Source organism: Rhinoderma darwinii, chromosome 2, assembly GCF_050947455.1.
Source record: "Rhinoderma darwinii isolate aRhiDar2 chromosome 2, aRhiDar2.hap1, whole genome shotgun sequence".
NCBI lineage: Eukaryota > Metazoa > Chordata > Amphibia > Anura > Rhinodermatidae > Rhinoderma > Rhinoderma darwinii.
This window is the reverse complement of record NC_134688.1, coordinates 482,771,646-482,781,183: the sequence shown is the minus strand read 5'-3', so window position 1 is coordinate 482,781,183 and position 9,538 is coordinate 482,771,646.

Genomic DNA, 9,538 nt, shown 5'->3' with positions numbered 1-9,538 from the left:
CCCCCTGTATATATTACCACACACACTGCTCCCTGTATATATTACCACACACGCTGCTCCCTGTATATATTACCACACACGCTGCTCCCTGTATATATTACCACACACACTGCTCCCTGTATATATTACCACACACACTGCTCCCTGTATATATTACCACACACGCTGCCCCCTGTATATATTACCACACACGCTGCCCCCTGTATATATTACCACACACGCTGCCCCCTGTATATATTACCACACACACTGCTCCCTGTATATATTACCACACACACTGCCCCCTGTATATATTACCACACACACTGCCCCCTGTATATATTACCACACACGCTGCCCCCTGTATATATTACCACACACGCTGCTCCCTGTATATATTACCACACACGCTGCCCCCTGTATATATTACCACACACGCTGCTCCCTGTATATATTACCACACACACTGCCCCCTGTATATATTACCACACACACTGCCCCCTGTATATATTACCACACACGCTGCCCCCTGTATATATTACCACACACGCTGCCCCCTGTATATATTACCACACACACTGCTCCCTGTATATATTACCACACACTGCTCCCTGTATATATTACCACACACGCTGCTCCCTGTATATATTACCACACACGCTGCTCCCTGTATATATTACCACACACACTGCCCCCTGTATATATTACCACACACGCTGCCCCCTGTATATATTACCACACACACTGCCCCCTGTATATATTACCACACACACTGCTCCCTGTATATATTACCACACACGCTGCTCCCTGTATATATTACCACACACACTGCTCCCTGTATATATTACCACACACACTGCTCCCTGTATATATTACCACACACACTGCTCCCTGTATATATTACCACACACACTGCTCCCTGTATATATTACCACACACGCTGCCCCCTGTATATATTACCACACACGCTGCCCCCTGTATATATTACCACACACGCTGCCCCCTGTATATATTACCACACACGCTGCTCCCTGTATATATTACCACACACGCTGCTCCCTGTATATATTACCACACACACTGCCCCCTGTATATATTACCACACACACTGCTCCCTGTATATATTACCACACACACTGCTCCCTGTATATATTACCACACACACTGCTCCCTGTATATATTACCACACACACTGCTCCCTGTATATATTACCACACACACTGCCCCCTGTATATATTACCACACACTGCTCCCTGTATATATTACCACACACACTGCCCCCTGTATATATTACCACACACGCTGCCCCCTGTATATATTACCACACACACTGCTCCCTGTATATATTACCACACACGCTGCCCCCTGTATATATTACCACACACGCTGCTCCCTGTATATATTACCACACACGCTGCTCCCTGTATATATTACCACACACGCTGCCCCCTGTATATATTACCACACACACTGCTCCCTGTATATATTACCACACACACTGCCCCCTGTATATATTACCACACACACTGCCCCCTGTATATATTACCACACACGCTGCCCCCTGTATATATTACCACACACACTGCTCCCTGTATATATTACCACACACGCTGCCCCCTGTATATATTACCACACACACTGCTCCCTGTATATATTACCACACACACTGCTCCCTGTATATATTACCACACACGCTGCTCCCTGTATATATTACCACACACGCTGCCCCCTGTATATATTACCACACACGCTGCTCCCTGTATATATTACCACACACGCTGCCCCCTGTATATATTACCACACACGCTGCCCCCTGTATATATTACCACACACTCTGCTCCCTGTATATATTACCACACACGCTGCCCCCTGTATATATTACCACACACGCTGCTCCCTGTATATATTACCACACACACTGCTCCCTGTATATATTACCACACACGCTGCTCCCTGTATATATTACCACACACACTGCCCCCTGTATATATTACCACACACACTGCTCCCTGTATATATTACCACAGACACTGCTCCCTGTATATATTACCACACACACTGCCCCCTGTATATATTACCACACACACTGCCCCCTGTATATATTACCACACACACTGCTCCCTGTATATATTACCACACACTGCTCCCTGTATATATTACCACACACACTGCTCCCTGTATATATTACCACACACACTGCTCCCTGTATATATTACCACACACACTGCTCCCTGTATATATTACCACACACAAACTGCCCCCTGTATATATTACCACACACACTGCTCCCTGTATATATTACCACACACGCTGCCCCCTGTATATATTACCACACACACTGCCCCCTGTATATATTACCACACACGCTGCTCCCTGTATATATTACCACACACACTGCCCCCTGTATATATTACCACACACGCTGCTCCCTGTATATATTACCACACACGCTGCTCCCTGTATATATTACCACACACGCCGCCCCCTGTATATATTACCACACACGCTGCCCCCTGTATATATTACCACACACACTGCTCCCTGTATATATTACCACACACACTGCTCCCTGTATATATTACCACACACACTGCTCCCTGTATATATTACCACACACACTGCTCCCTGTATATATTACCACACACGCTGCTCCCTGTATATATTACCACACACACTGCTCCCTGTATATATTACCACACACGCTGCTCCCTGTATATATTACCACACACGCTGCCCCCTGTATATATTACCACACACACTGCCCCCTGTATATATTACCACACACACTGCTCCCTGTATATATTACCACACACGCTGCTCCCTGTATATATTACCACACACGCTGCTCCCTGTATATATTACCACACACACTGCTCCCTGTATATATTACCACACACGCTGCCCCCTGTATATATTACCACACACACTGCTCCCTGTATATATTACCACACACACTGCTCCCTGTATATATTACCACACACGCTGCTCCCTGTATATATTACCACACACGCTGCCCCCTGTATATATTACCACACACACTGCCCCCTGTATATATTACCACACACACGCTGCTCCCTGTATATATTACCACACACACGCTGCTCCCTGTATATATTACCACACACACGCTGCTCCCTGTATATATTACCACACACACTGCCCCCTGTATATATTACCACACACACTGCTCCCTGTAGATATTACCACACACACCGCTCCCTGTATATATTACCACACACACCGCCCCCTGTATATATTACCACACACACCGCCCCCTGTATATATTACCACACACACTGCTCCCTGTATATATTACCACACACACTGCTCCCTGTATATATTACCACACACACTGCTCCCTGTATATATTACCACACACGCTGCCCCCTGTATATATTACCACACACACTGCTCCCTGTATATATTACCACACACACTGCTCCCTGTATATATTACCACACACACTGCTCCCTGTATATATTACCACACACACTGCTCCCTGTATATATTAACACACACACTGCTCCCTGTATATATTACCACACACTGCTCCCTGTATATATTACCACACACACTGCTCCCTGTATATATTACCACACACACTGCCCCCTGTATATATTACCACACACTGCTCCCTGTATATATTACCACACACACTGCCCCCTGTATATATTACCACACACACTGCTCCCTGTATATATTACCACACACTGCTCCCTGTATATATTACCCCACACGCTGCTCCCTGTATATATTACCACACACACTGCTCCCTGTATATATTACCACACACACTGCTCCCTGTATATATTACCACACACACTGCTCCCTGTATATATTACCACACACACTGCTCCCTGTATATATTACCACACACACTGCCCCCTGTATATATTACCACACACGCTGCTCCCTGTATATATTACCACACACACTGCTCCCTGTATATATTACCACACACGCTGCTCCCTGTATATATTACCACACACACTGCTCCCTGTATATATTACCACACACACTGCTCCCTGTATATATTACCACACACTGCTCCCTGTATATGTTACCACACACACTGCCCCCTGTAGATATTACCACACACACTGCTCCCTGTATATATTACCACACACACTGCTCCCTGTATATATTACCACACACTGCTCCCTGTATATATTACCACACACACTGCCCCCTGTAGATATTACCACACACACTGCCCCCTGTATATATTACCACACACACTGCTCCCTGTATATATTACCACACACACTGCCCCCTGTATATATTACCACACACACTGCTCCCTGTATATATTACCACACACACTGCTCCCTGTATATATTACCACACACACTGCCCCCTGTATATATTACCACACACACTGCCCCCTGTATATATTACCACACACGCTGCCCCCTGTATATATTACCACACACGCTGCTCCCTGTATATATTACCACACACACTGCTCCCTGTATATATTACCACACACACTGCCCCCTGTAGATATTACCACACACGCTGCTCCCTGTATATATTACCACACACGCTGCTCCCTGTATATATTACCACACACGCTGCTCCCTGTATATATTACCACACACACTGCTCCCTGTATATATTACCCCACACACTGCTCCCTGTATATATTACCACACACACTGCTCCCTGTATATATTACCACACACTGCTCCCTGTATATATTACCACACACGCTGCTCCCTGTATATATTACCACACACACTGCTCCCTGTATATATTACCACACACACTGCCCCCTGTATATATCACCACACACACTGCTCCCTGTATATATTACCACACACTGCTCCCTGTATATATTACCACACACACTGCCCCCTGTATATATTACCACACACACTGCTCCCTGTATATATTACCACACACACTGCTCCCTGTATATATTACCACACACTGCTCCCTGTATATATTACCACACACACTGCCCCCTGTATATATTACCACACACACTGCTCCCTGTATATATTACCACACACACTGCTCCCTGTATATATTACCACACACGCTGCTCCCTGTATATATTACCACACACACTGCTCCCTGTATATATTACCACACATACTGCTCCCTGTATATATTACACCACACACACTGCTCCCTGTATATATTACCACACACACTGCCCCCTGTATATATTACCACACACACTGCTCCCTGTATATATTACCACACACACTGCCCCCTGTATATATTACCACACACGCTGCTCCCTGTATATATTACCACACACACTGCCCCCTGTAGATATTACCACACACACTGCTCCCTGTAGATATTACCACACACACTGCTCCCTGTATATATTACCACACACACTGCTCCCTGTATATATTACCACACACACTGCTCCCTGTATATATTACCACACACACTGCCCCCTGTATATATTACCACACACGCTGCCCCCTTTATATATTACCACACACGCTGCTCCCTGTATATATTACCACACACACTGCTCCCTGTATATATTACCACACACACTGCTCCCTGTATATATTACCACACACGCTGCCCCCTGTATATATTACCACACACGCTGCTCCCTGTATATATTACCACACACGCTGCTCCCTGTATATATTACCACACGCGCTGCTCCCTGTATATATTACCACACACGCTGCCCCCTGTATATATTACCACACACGCTGCCCCCTGTATATATTACCACACACGCTGCTCCCTGTATATATTACCACACACGCTGCCCCCTGTATATATTACCACACACGCTGCTCCCTGTATATATTACCACACACACTGCTCCCTGTATATATTACCACACACACTGCTCCCTGTATATATTACCACACACACTGCTCCCTGTATATATTACCACACACGCTGCTCCCTGTATACATTACCACACACACTGCTCCCTGTATATATTACCACACACGCTGCCCCCTGTATATATTACCACACACGCTGCCCCCTGTATACATTACCACACACGCTGCTCCCTGTATATATTACCACACACGCTGCTCCCTGTATATATTACCACACACTGCCCCCTGTATATATTACCACACACACTGCTCCCTGTATATATTACCACACACACTGCTCCCTGTATATATTACCACACACACTGCTCCCTGTATATATTAACACACACACTGCCCCCTGTATATATTACCACACACACTGCCCCCTGTATATATTACCACACACGCTGCTCCCTGTATATATTACCACACACACAGCTCCCTGTATATATTACCACACACACTGCTCCCTGTATATATTACCACACACACTGCCCCCTGTATATATTACCACACACACACACTGCTCCCTGTATATATTACCACACACACTGCTCCCTGTATATATTACCACACACACTGCTCCCTGTATATATTACCACACACACTGCTCCCTGTATATATTACCACACACACTGCCCCCTGTATATATTACCACACACTGCCCCCTGTATATATTACCACACACACTGCCCCCTGTATATATTACCACACACACTGCCCCCTGTATATATTACCACACACACTGCCCCCTGTATATATTACCACACGCTGCTCCCTGTATATATTACAACACACGCTGCCCCCTGTATATATTACCACACACACTGCTCCCTGTATATATTACCACACACACTGCTCCCTGTATATATTACCACACACACTGCTCCCTGTATATATTACCACACACACTGCTCCCTGTATATATTACCACACACACACTGCCCCCTGTATATATTACCACACACACTGCCCCCTGTATATATTACCACACACGCTGCCCCCTGTATATATTACCACACACGCTGCTCCCTGTATATATTACCACACACACTGCCCCCTGTATATATTACCACACACACTGCTCCCTGTATATATTACCACACACACTGCTCCCTGTATATATTACCACACACGCTACTCCCTGTATATATTACCACACACGCTGCCCCCTGTATATATTACAACACACGCTGCTCCCTGTATATATTACCACACACGCTGCTCCCTGTATATATTACCACACACGCTGCTCCCTGTATATATTACCACACACGCTGCCCCCTGTATATATTACCACACACTGCTCCCTGTATATATTACCACACACACTGCTCCCTGTATATATTACCACACACACTGCCCCCTGTATATATTACCACACACACTGCCCCCTGTATATATTACCACACACACTGCCCCCTGTATATATTACCACACACACTGCCCCCTGTAGATATTACCACACACGCTGCCCCCTGTATATATTACCACACACACTGCTCCCTGTATATATTACCACACACACTGCCCCCTGTATATATTACCACACACACTGCCCCCTGTATATATTACCACACACACTGCCCCCTGTATATATTACCACACACACTGCCCCCTGTATATATTACCACACACGCTGCACCCTGTATATATTACCACACACGCTGCTCCCTGTATATATTACCACACACACTGCCCCCTGTATATATTACCACACACGCTGCTCCCTGTATATATTACCACACACGCTGCTCCCTGTATATATTACCACACACACTGCCCCCTGTATATATTACCACACACACTGCTCCCTGTATATATTACCACACACGCTGCCCCCTGTATATATTACCACACACACTGCCCCCTGTATATATTACCACACACACTGCTCCCTGTATATATTACCACACACGCTGCCCCCTGTATATATTACCACACACACTGCCCCCTGTATATATTACCACACACACTGCCCCCTGTAGATATTACCACACACGCTGCCCCCTGTATATATTACCACACACACTGCCCCCTGTATATATTACCACACACACACTGCCCCCTGTATATATTACCACACACACTGCTCCCTGTATATATTACCACACACACTGCCCCCTGTATATATTACCACACACACTGCTCCCTGTAGATATTACCACACACTGCCCCCTGTATATATTACCACACACACTGCTCCCTGTATATATTACCACACACACTGCTCCCTGTATATATTACCACACACACTGCTCCCTGTATATATTACCACACACTGCTCCCTGTATATATTACCACACACACTGCTCCCTGTATATATTACCACACACTGCTCCCTGTATATATTACCACACACACTGCCCCTTGTATATATTACCACACACACTGCCCCCTGTATATATTACCACACACACGCTGCTCCCTGTATATATTACCACACACGCTGCTCCCTGTATATATTACCACACACGCTGCCCCCTGTATATATTACCACACACGCTGCCCCCTTTATATATTACCACACACGCTGCTCCCTGTATATATTACCACACACGCTGCTCCCTGTATATATTACCACACACGCTGCCCCCTGTATATATTACCACACACGCTGCTCCCTGTATATATTACCACACACACTGCCCCCTGTATATATTACCACACACACTGCTCCCTGTATATATTACCACACACGATGCCCCCTGTATATATTACCACACACGCTGCCCCCTGTATATATTACCACACACACTGCTCCCTGTATATATTACCACACACACTGCCCCCTGTATATATTACCACACACGCTGCTCCCTGTATATATTACCACACACGCTGCCCCCTGTATATATTACCACACACGCTGCCCCCTGTATATATTACCACACACGCTGCCCCCTGTATATATTACCACACACGCTGCTCCCTGTATATATTACCACACACGCTGCTCCCTGTATATATTACCACACACACTTCCCCCTGTATATATTACCACACACACTGCTCCCTGTATATATTACCACACACTGCTCCCTGTATATATTACCACACACACTGCTCCCTGTATATATTACCACACACACTGCCCCCTGTATATATTACCACACACGCTGCCCCCTGTATATATTACCACACACGCTGCCCCCTGTATATATTACCACACACGCTGCCCCCTGTATATATTACCACACACGCTGCCCCCTGTATATATTACCACACACGCTGCTCCCTGTATATATTACCACACACGCTGCCCCCTGTATATATTACCACACACGCTGCCCCCTGTATATATTTGTAAAGGATCTGCCAGGCACAGCTTCGGGGTTAACGCCCATAATTAATCAGTCAGCACCTGAATCTACATCCCTGAGACTGACTCCAGCTTCCACCACTCAGGCTGGCAGGCTTAGGAGTGGGAGAGCCTATCGCAGCCTGGCCAGACTCAGCTAGCTCCCGCCCTCGGTCTATTTAAGCCTGCCCTTCCTGTCCCTCGGTGCTTGTGATTCTTTTCGTGTGGTTTCCTGGCCCAGCTACAGCTCCTTCTATTTTGATCCTGCTCTATACAGACCCTGGCTTACTGACTACTCTTCTGCTCTTCGTTTGGTACCTCGCACACTCCTGGCTTGACTCGGCTCGTTCACCACTCTGGTTGCTCACGGTGTTGCCGTGGGCAACTGCCCCTTTCCCTTGCTTGTATTCCCTTGTATGTTTGTCGTGCACTTACTGAGCGCAGG